Source organism: Pteropus alecto, unplaced genomic scaffold (genome assembly GCF_000325575.1).
Source record: "Pteropus alecto unplaced genomic scaffold, ASM32557v1 scaffold222, whole genome shotgun sequence".
NCBI classification, from domain to species: Eukaryota; Metazoa; Chordata; class Mammalia; order Chiroptera; family Pteropodidae; genus Pteropus; species Pteropus alecto.
In genome coordinates, this window is record NW_006433716.1 from 1,905,271 (window position 1) to 1,916,841 (window position 11,571).

At 34.1% G+C, this 11,571-nt stretch overlaps 1 pseudogene; it reads right to left on the reverse strand.

The window, feature by feature from the left end:
• Positions 1 to 526: 526 nt before the first annotated feature.
• Positions 527 to 645, reverse strand: LOC112476997 (annotated as a pseudogene).
• Positions 646 to 11,571: the final 10,926 nt, after the last annotated feature.

The following is an 11,571-nucleotide window of genomic DNA, read 5'->3' on the forward strand; positions in this document are numbered from 1 at the left end:
ACCTTGATACTTTTCTAAGTGTAAAGTTAGATTAGCTATATCAGTGTCAGCCAGGGTCCTTATTAAATGAATATTGGTGGGCCTCACTCAATATCTGCATTGTCAGAATCTCTGAAGTTGAAACCTGGAGAATCTGAATTTTTAACAAACACCCCCAAAGAGTCTCCTGAACAGTGTTAAAGAAAAAATTATTCATGTCACCTGTTAAAGAATGGTAAAGCAGACTTTATTCAGGGGACTAGTATGATGGAGTTTTGCAAGAGGGCGGACAGCTTAAATCCGAATACAACATGAACAAGTGGAGCTTTAAAGCCAAGGAGCAAAAATAACCAAAAGTTAACATCAAGGGTAAGAGAGATGCTGGCTAAATCAACTTGACAGAATTTTTGCTGAAGGCAGGCCAGGGCGATAAGATAATAAGGGATAAGAAATTTTTTTTTCTTTTTTTTTAGGTAAGGCAACCCTTGGTTGACCTCACAGATTAAAGGACCTTGTCATTTTACAATCCCTTAATTTTTATTTTTTATGCCTACAGCACCTGGTCTTCCTAGGCAGTCTCCCATTCAAGTACTAACCAGGCCCGACCCTGCTTAGCTTCTGAGATCAGCCGGGATCGGGCTTGTTCAGGGGAGCAAGGCCATAGAATGGGATAATGATATCAAGCTTGGTCAGATACCAAGGGTAGGGGATGAAGAATTTCATCAGATATCATGGGTGGGGGATTTTCACTGAATTGACCCCACATGATATTTGCTAAAACTAAAGGGGCCAAGGGCAGAGCCCAGGGGCAAGGGCTAGTCAAAAAGAGCCTCACTAAAGTTTGGTTAAGGAGATAGTCTCTGTCAACAGTAAAGTCCAAAATGAGGTAGGTCAGGGATTTTGTGCCACCTCCCTCTACCCCCAAGGAATATTTGGCAATGTCTATAGACAGTTTTGATTGTCATGACTTTGGTTAGAAGGCAGGTGCTACTAGACAGAGGACAAGGATGCTGTTAAACATCCTAAAATGAACAGGGCAGTGTCAACAACAAAAATTATGTAGTCTATATGCAAATACGGATTTTTTGGTTGAGAAATCCTGTTTTACAGTGATGAATAATGTGTAATGGCAAACCGCAGAACACAATGAGATTTCTGTCTTATTATCTATCGAACACAGACCATTTACCTGAATGCAACAGAAAATCAAACTTGGCTCAAATTTTACCTGAAATTTACCTACAACCTCCTTTACATTTGAAGGCTTTTAACTTTATTTTCCATTCTAATAGTTCTTTTATAGGTAATGGCAAGGCCAGCTTCCTGGTGCGCAAACTGAACAGACCCACAAGACCCCACACTTACAAGGGCTCATGCTTGCCTTAATGGTGCACTGCTATTGTTACATGCTGTCTTAATAAATATTTAGTAAGGAATTCCACATTTTCAATTTGTACTGGGCTCTGAAAATTTATGTAGCTTGTTCAGGGTGATGGTATATTTCTGTATGAACTTTTGATTTTCAATGAATTATTCTAAATAGCATATAATAATGTAAAAAAGAATATTAAGGATTAATTCTGCTGAGGTAAACTTCAAACTTCTCTTAGAAAGTAATCTGAAAATCAGATGGTATTAGGAAAAAATGATTAGTCAGTTAAGGAATTTTAAGTCATTTTATAGAAAACAGAGTTCAAAACTAAGATCAAAGGTAATCAGAGCAGTTTAGGATAGTAAAAGAATGTATAGTCTTTTTCTCTCTTCAAAAAATAAGCTAGGAAAGAAACTGGACTGAGAGAAATATTTAGATGATTCTCATCTATATTTATCTCACTTTCTGTTCATGAAGGGAAAGCAGAAATTGTGTCAAAAAAAAAAAAGATAGTGTCTTTTGTTTCCATCTATGTCACAGGCCCTCCTCTATCAGGTGATTGAGGGAGGCTATGAATTACAATTTATAGCCCTCTCTGTGCAGGAAAATGTGAGAGTTAGACCAAGAAGTTGGCTCTGATAAATTCAAAAAGTTTTGATATAGAATAAAATGTAGATCAACTTCAAGAGAGAAGTAGGAAGAAGTAATGGGTATTAGGCTCAAAGTTACTAGAATATACTTGGTAACTTTACTTGGTGTACCTTTAATTAAAATTTACTCTATTATTTTTATATATAATACTTTATGTTTGCAATACCTAAGTGAGGTCATAAATTTTTTTGTGTAAAAATATTTAAAATAAGTGACAGAAATTCTACAACCCAGAAATCACAGTTTCTAGTTTTATGTCCCGCCACTATTTGTGATTCTGTATTCAACTTGCTCGAAGCTCAGAGTATATGGTCCTTATTATTGAATGCCAACCAAATTTGCTTGCTGATTTTTTTCTTTTTTTAAAAAAAATTTATTTACTTTATTTTATGGTGACATTGGTTAACAAAATCCAATAAGTTTCAAATGTACATTTTAACAGTAAGACATATATATATTTACACTGTGTATTCACCTCCCATAGATTTATTTCTGTCACCACATATTTGACTCCCTTTATCCTGTCACTTGCTGATTTTTTTGTTGTTTATTTCATTTTTAGAAGAATTCTGGCACACTTGTGAGCTTGTTCTTAAGAAACCTTTAAAAGGTCTTCTTTTTCCCTGACTTATAGCTGCTCTCCATTTCTACTTTGACTTTAAGCATTTTTGAATCACCACAACAAATGTTGAATATTTTCAGTCTACTGATCTTTTCTACTCTCAGGCAATGGACTAGAGCTGCAGGAACAATCATAAGGTTTTCTTCTTCAGAGTGCCAAATTACTGTGCAAAGTCTTGAGTTCTACTATTCAAAGAATTGCACTATTACTCAAAGAATTCAAAAGCTGAAAATTACACTTAAAATCTATAGGTGATATTTATACTACATTTATATCTTACAACTTTCAGGAAGATTGCATGTCATTAATGCTTCACTGGCTACCAGCTGCATCTGGCACTCCATGCTGTATCCTCATTTCAAAGCCCCAAAGAACAGGCTGCTCTTCTTGAAACTCTTGCCAATTGCCTTGATAATTAGTGAGTCACTCAGCAGTTTGCTACCGAACAGAAATATTCCATGGGAGCTTTCATATTTTTCTCCATCTGAGAAAAATATTTTTGGTTGCCTTTTGGAACTCCTGGGTGCAAACTAACTGTTTTATCAGTTTTAAAATCCAATCATACTTCTGCAAAGACTCTGCTGAGTTTTCTATCATTTTGTCAACTGACTTCTATGGAACAAGTGGTAGCTGGCTATGTTTTCCAAAATATATGTTAGAATACATGGTCTAACAAGAATGAGTATGTTATTTAATATCAATAATGTAGTAGAATAATGAAAGCAGTCAAATATTGCTAATGAGAATTTAATCTGTCCAATCTTCCTGAGCAAAAAACGAACAATATACATCAAATGCCTTAAAGAGTCATTTTATTCTTTGCCACAGTAAATTTATTTCTGGATATCTATTAAGGAAATAATCAGATATACAGACAAAAATTATTCTTGCTTTTGTGAATTTTAGTTTTTGATAATGTTGAAAATAGAATAATCTTAAGTGCCATATATTAGAAAATGCTTAAGATGCCAAAATGATTAAATAAAATGTTATATAAACATTAAGTTGCTTAATGGTAGAGTGCATTTAATATAATATTAAGAAATGAAATGCAAATTTTAAAAATACATATATATCTAAAGTAATTTTTAAAATAAAGAAAAATATATGGTCAGGGTTCGGTCAAGAAATAGAAAGCTCTATGTATTCCAGGAATGAAGGGTTTCATTTTGGATTTAGTTTTAACAAAAAGAGCTATTATAATTCTCAGTAATCTCAGAGAAGCTCTAACCAATTACTCAGTCAACAGCAGCCAAATGAATAGTTCTTCAGTGCTCACTGAGAGAGCCATATCTAATCTCATGAGCGTTCCTAAGTCTCTCTGCCATTTCTTCCAAAGAATAACAGCCTCTAGAGGTTTCCCTCAGCTCTTCAAATCCCGTCTCTCACTTAGGAAACTCTAACTCAGATTCACAGGGGGAAAGGAATTTCAGGAAATATAGTTCTCAGGTTCTCAGAGGGAACTTCAGAAGTGATGGTGAAACCCTAAATTCACAGCTAACAATCTTGCACAGTAATATAAGGTTTACAGAGTTTATTTCTAGATAATGAAATTGTAGTGGAAGAGGCTATTATAGTCTTCTTAATATTTGTCTTAGTTTCTATATCTCTCACAGGTTGACTGTGTCAATTTTATAGCTTAAAAACTGTTTATGTTTAAAATGAGTATGGGAAATGAAACAGAAGGTTGGAAATTAGGGCTTTTGAGAGAAATCAGATATTTTTTAAATTAAAGTGTGTCAGCATCTCAGAGGTTTCGTAGGTACTTCCTGAGAAATCTCATCTGTTGCTATTTCAAAATCCAAAACACAACCATTTCTTCAGTTATGAATATACTGTTTCTGCTCAAAGGTTAGTAAAAAATGTTTACTATGGACCTGCAGAAATAAAGCCTCTCTCACTCCTACTCTGGAAAGTAGTTTTAGGAATCAGGCACAGGTCTCATACCTCCATTTTGATAACTAAGTAACAAATGTAGCAGTCGGAAATGGGGGAGGAGGGAGGCGGTTGTTAAGTAGTTTTCAGGACAGGACACAAGCCTTTTCTCCATGTATGTCAGGACTTAAGTTTGGGATTATAAAACCCAGGATAAATTTTGCTAAATGCTTTAACACACAGCGCCTTGAACAGAATAGCCCAGGAGCTTAATTCCTCTGAATTCTTAAACTCTACTTCTGCCGAGAGGTTGACCTTTGGCATCAGTGACTGGAGCAGGGACAAGCCTAATTCTATAGACTGCTGTGGGAAGATACAAAAGAAAAAATTCTAGGGATTTCAAAGTAGTTGAAGAAAGTAAAATCCACCAAGTATGCAGATGAAATTATGTGAATAATTATGCAGCTTTACACACTGAGAAATGCTAAGGCATTAGTCAGGGGTCCCTAACCCCTGGGTCATGGACAGGTACTGGGCCTGTTAAGAACCAGGTCGTGTCACAGTGGTGAGTGGTGGGTGAGACAGCAAAGCTTCATCTGTATTTGCAGCTGCTCCCCAGCGCTAGCATCACTGCCTCAGCTCCATCTCAGATCATCAGGCATTAGATTCTCACAGGAGCACTGGTCTCTGGTGCCAAAAAGGCTGGATCCACTGCTAAGGCAATTGCTGGTCCTCTGGGCTTCAAGAGCTAATGATGAGAAACTAGCCGAGGGCACTTAGAGGAGTCTTTTAGCTATGTGAAACCTCAAAACACTCATCTGTAAGAAAAAGGTGTTTGATCACATGCTTTCAAATTTCTTTCCAGCTCTGGCATTCTGGGTCTCTGTGACTCCATCACAGCTAGGACCTGGATGAAATGCCAAACTTGGAAATATTGTCTTCTGTTCCTCTCGCCATGCATCTTACTCTTCTCTTTCTGCTCTATTGCCCTTAAGTTCTATCCCAAAGCACACTCTACTTGGGATTTTTCCAACAGCCTAACCTTAGTCAGAGTTCATCAGCTCAGGGTCTCTTCCATTTCTAATATGATACATAATATGTGCTGCTGCGATGGTGTGAGCTAATGAGGTAAAAGTCTTGCCAGATGGCATATTTGCATTTTAACGGGGGCCTTCTGGAAACAATGCCTTAGTACAAAGGAGTGCTATAATGGGTGAGAATGCTATCAAACAAGGTAGCTTTTTTAAGGAGAAAGACCATGTATAATAAAAGGTAAGTCAATCAGAGTTTATCAAACTAAAACTGTATTCTTATTTTGAGCTCACAATACAGTGACAGGGATATCATTTTTTTAAATCTTTTAGGCATTGACTTGTACCTGAAATGAGGATATTTTCTTTCTTTTGGTGGCAAATTTTCATGTTTTTAATAAAGCTAGTAGACAGAGAATTAAGCAAATATCACACACTCTGATTAAAAGGTAAGCACGATGCTAAGCTACTGCTAAAATAAAAGGCAACCAGTAGATATTTCAGCTTGTATAAAAAGACATTTTCTACATACTATATTTTATTTTGATTCACAGATTAAAGTTGGTATATAATCTGAGATGTCTCTTAAAACTTCATGTAAAATTAACAGAAATACAAAGGACAGTGGTTTGTAATTAACTGGTAGCATACAGTTAATTAGATATTAAAATAAATTTTACATGTGTGTAAATGCCATTTATTTAGTGTAGATATCCTCAAATATTCCAACATGCATTACTTTCGTTCTTCATTCTTTTAGGCAAAATTTCTTAGGATATAATTTTTAGGTGTGCTGTAGTATTGCTGATTCTTAGTTGGAGTAAAGATGAAAGGAATAAATGTGAAGCAGACTATGAAGTTTCCGAATAGCATCTAATCCTTCAGTCCCTGTTTCAACGTGGTTTTTTTTGGTCTGTGCAGATCTTTATTTTCTGCCAGAAGGAATTTTTCTTACCTAAGTCAGGACACTCTATCTTTATTATGTATACGATCCATTTCCCCTTTCAGATACAAAAGAACATCATCTTTATCAACCATTATGGTTTGACAAAGGCACTTCTGCTTTACAGAAAAAAATCTCAATTAAATATAAGGACTGAGTTCTTGAAAGAGCATGCATGAGTCAGAGTCACTACTGTCTGAGTGGAAATAGCATTATCTTAAGGATAATAATACTTGAGTTCTTTATTAAGGCAGAGAATGTAGAGCAGAGTAGGTCATGGTGACCATCTCTATCATAAAATATATATCTTAAACCTTACAAATTGCTTAGTTGCTTGTTTTTGTCAGTTATTGACTGTGCTTCTAGGACCATTGTTTGAATAGTTGTAGCATTATCTATATATATGCGTATGATGTCCTCTTACCAAACTCATAGACAAAATTTTTTTAAATAATGTTTTTAAGGTTTCTTTAATCTGTAAATTCTGTTTATTCATGCATTCATTCCTTCAATAATTTTTTTAAATTTTTTATTCATTTAGTAAATATGACCCAAATAGCCTAATTTGTGCCAGACCAGTGAGTCTTAACCTTTCTTGCAATTTCTTTCAAAATTGTTCCTTGCATCTCTTTTAAAACACATCAATGCTGCTTTTAACTTTAAAAATTATAAATATTAAAGGGTAAACAATGAGAATATATTTTAGTTTTGAGGTGATAATAAAATAATACATTAAAATATGTGTAACTTAAACATTTTTTAAGGTAACTGGTTCTGTGGCTTTCCTACTACTACATTGTTAATATTATTCAAGAAATGAGGAACTACTTTGGGAATTGCTACACATATTTTATCACTTCTCTTTAGGCAATCACTAGTCTTTGTATTGATGTATAATAGTGACAATTCTCCTATGTTAAATACAAATTGTATGTTATTTAATAAGGCAGAATTTTTTCTCTTTTGAAAAAATATCGATTGGTATTTCTTAAATTTTTCTGAAATGTGGGGCCCTAGTCTAAGAAGCTCAGAGACCATTTGAGAAGAAAGAAATGAGGAACCCAATCATTCGTCCCAAAGATTCTAAATTATTAATATCCATCAGGGACAAGAAAAAGTGAAGCATGAAAAATTGCCATGGAGGTAAAAAGTGAAATGATCGTTAGTTGTTCCTGCATCAGATTTAGTGGTGAAAGAGGATCTTTTTGTGTTTATGAAATTGAAGACTCTGAATCACGCTCAGCCACAGTCTACCAAAAAACATTCTCTCTTCTTGATAAAGTGTTCACGTGGCTGAATCTAATGTGGTTCTGTGTAAGGAACCCAGGACAATTTGGCAGGTAAGACGGTGGACAAAAGAATAATGAGTTTAGGGCAAATGTTCCTTCTCAGAACCTGAAGGATCCAGAGTAGTCTGAAAAAGAAATCTTCACTCCCTAAAATGGGCAGGACCGAAACAAACAGTTCAGCCCTACCACCAGTCCTAAGACATGATCTTGTGACAGTGTGATGAGCTCTTGGAACCTCTGGTATTTTGTCTGTCTCTCAAGGAAACACATCTGTGCTCCAACTCTTACAGCAAAGTTGTCACAACCAGTATTAGTCCTCAAAGAGAATTAATAATGCTGTGTTTTAGTAAGAGTGAGATAATAGTGGTGGCAGAAATGGCAAAGGCTTGGGTGAGCTGAAGGTCTCTAACCAGTCCGAGTTTCAGCAGCAAATGGTATTCACCCTTTGAATGTGAGATTGACATTAGATTTGACATCTTAGGAGACAGAAATACTCCTAATGAACTTTTGACATTCTAGACAGTTGGATGGAGCATGATGTATTTTGGAATACCACCAGGGACAGAAATTTGCACACCCATAATCTAAAATAGAACACTCTAATTTCTCATATATGTAGTTACTTTGCTAGGTATAAAAATAGAGCTAACTGGAAAAAGATATTGCTTTGATGGACCTAGAAGGTATTTAAGTCAGACAGAGAAAGATAAACACTATATGATTTCACTTATAAGCAGAATCTAAGGAATAAAAAGAACAAACTAATCAAAAACAGACTCACAAATATAGTGGACAATTTGGTGTTGGACAGAGGGGAGGGGCTTTTGTGGGGCTGGGAGAATAAGCTGAAGGGCTAAAGAAGTACAAATTAAGAGCTGATGGATGGTCATGGGGGATGGGGATCATGGCATAGGGAATGCAGTTAGCATTAATACGTTGGCTAGGTAGAGGGTTAGGAGAGGGAAGGTGCAATTGGGGGGATCATTTTATGAACTATACAGATGTCTAACCAATGTACTGTATACCTGAAACTAAATAAAATAAAAAAAAAATTGAATGATTAAAAAAATAGAGCTAACCGAACAAACCAAATATTCAAGTTCCATTAACTTAAACTTTATTCAGATTTAGGGATAGATTAATAACATAACAAATCACCATCATAGATAAAGTTAAAATGAAAGGGACCCAATACTGTCATATCTCAATTACTATAATCAACCTTTCATTTTTAAAAACAAGTGCTCCTTCAGGAAAATAAAATTTAGTTAAATATATTTTTCAGAAAGTTTTTTAAATGTTTTAAATGTTTTTTAGGTAGTTTTTAAAAAAATAAGCATAAATTTTTGCTTTGTATCTTAATGTGTTCTTTTCACTTACTTGTACATATTTATTGACCTCACTTATTGAAAAAAAAGCCTTTGTCATATTTTCTGGCAGAAGAATAAGCTTTCTGTTTTTGGCTAGGTCTTAAACTAAAATATAAATTTTACTCTTATCAAAAAATGTTAGTAGCACTCTCACCCAAGTAGTTTTTGGCTAGGTCTTAAACTAAAATATAAATTTTACTCTTATCGAAAAATGTTAGTAGCACTCTCACCTAGTAGCACTCTCACTCCTCACATTTGCCAAAGGATTGTTTGGTTGATTATCTGTTTTTCTGATAAAACCTCCAAGAAGACAAAAATTCAAAGTATACCTATGGTGTTATTTATTGTGCATAGAATTATAGAAAGTCTATACTTGAAATTCTTTGGCAAAGTCTAAGTAGCAAGTGCTTGAAGGTCCAACATGTATTGTATGATCATGATACTTTCTTCCCAAGAGACACAAAAATCTCAATTGCTTTTTGTAGCCAACCAAAACCAGCCTTGATTATCTAAGCTCCCTAACGAAGTCTGTGATATGATTGAACACATTAATTCTTTTTATATTAATCACATTTTTTCAAAGCACAATAACTGCTTTGTGATCATTTTCTTTTTTACTTACTTCACACATATTAGTAACTTAACAGATCATCAACATCAGTTGACTCATCAAATTGTATACACATTTTATGAGGACAAGCTTTGATAACATAGCACAGCATATCCTGTTTCACCTTATGAAGGGAATAAAGGAACAAAAGAACAAAGAATCCCACTGACAAGAACAAGAGATTCCACTGAAGCTTCAGTTGTGCAAGTCATGTCAATAAAATTGCTAACTGCATAAAGCTTTACTGATTTTGAGATATTGACGCCTGAACAAAATATATGCATTCTGACCAGTTCTATGTTAAGACTTATTTAAATAACACAAACTCAAATGTCCCTAAGATTCTATTAGCAAAACTATTCTCATAGTCATTAGTGTCAAGGCCAGATCCGGTTGTGCTACTGGATTATTTCTAGCAATTTTCTAGCATGGTTGATGGTTAGAGATGTATAACATTGTAGTTGTGTCACAGATTTTTATATATAAGTCCACAATGAACACAGCTATAATTTAAATTTTATTCTTTCATATCATTCACAAAAGTATTCTGATTGGTATTCTGATTGCCAAATTTTGGTGTGGAAGTACTATGTAAGTAATACTTACATATCAGGTAGCTCATTTACCATGTTTTATTCATGAAATCTCCCAAAACATGATTGTATTAATTTAGACTGTGACAGAACAACTTAACACATGCAATTTTCCACTGTGTAAAATTTGATAATGTGCTTAACTCATTAACTTGCATTTTTAATCAGCAGGTTGTACATGAAGAAGCAGAGGCATGCACAGATTAAGTTGTTTAAAGGAGTATAATTGGGATTCAAATACAGAAAGTTTAACCTACATCACTACACCATATCACCTCTCAATGCACTAACAAGTTACATACTGTCAAGCTGCAAATTACATTTTGTTTCTTTCAAGTCATGGTTTAATTTGTATATTTGAAGATTTGTCTTTTAAACAAGTCTAGAATAACTCATACCCTAGAAGAAAAATTTAGTAACTACTTTCTGTACAGTAGCACCTGGTAAAGGATGAACAGACACAGCCATTGCCTTCAATGAATTAACATTTTAGCAGAGAAATAAACAATCAAATAATAAAAATATAAAAAGAATCAGGAAGCAGGCTGGTCCTGAAGTCTTTTTCATTACTAACAAAAGATAAATATAGACTAAGTATATCTGTACCATCTTTTAAACATTTCTTCCTAATATCTATTACTTTATTGTCCTGTTTTCTTGTTTTTATGAGTAGGGAGCCCTCAATGTCTGGTCTTGTTATCCCGTACTCACCTAATTTCTAATATCTCCACTCTACATTGTATCATGGAGATGTCCTATGATTTAGTAAAACATCAATTCCTTTATCTTTAATGCTTTGCAGTAACTAAGATTACCACTGAGAGCAGAAGGAAACTGCTTTGTATTTCAGTCATTTTAAAACCTTTTAGTCAAATAAGCAATAGTTAAGTTATAATTATAATTTGTTATCTTTCAATTCATTACAAAAACATTTTCAAAATTCTTCACACTATATTATGTAACAACTGGCCTCATATTAACAGTTATACCTTCACTTATCTCTTATTTCTCATGATTAAATTGTTTTCTATCTATTCACTTTGTATTTCTAAGGAGATAGCTAATTAACTAATTAATTAAAATGGATAAAATTTTATTTATAAAATAAAATCATAACATTGCAAGATTTTTATGTGATTCTTGAAATAATATTTGTTAACTTTTACATCTAAAATGAAAATGGAATCATTATTCAAAGTTTTCCAATTTTGTTAAAAAGGGTTGCTACTTCTCACA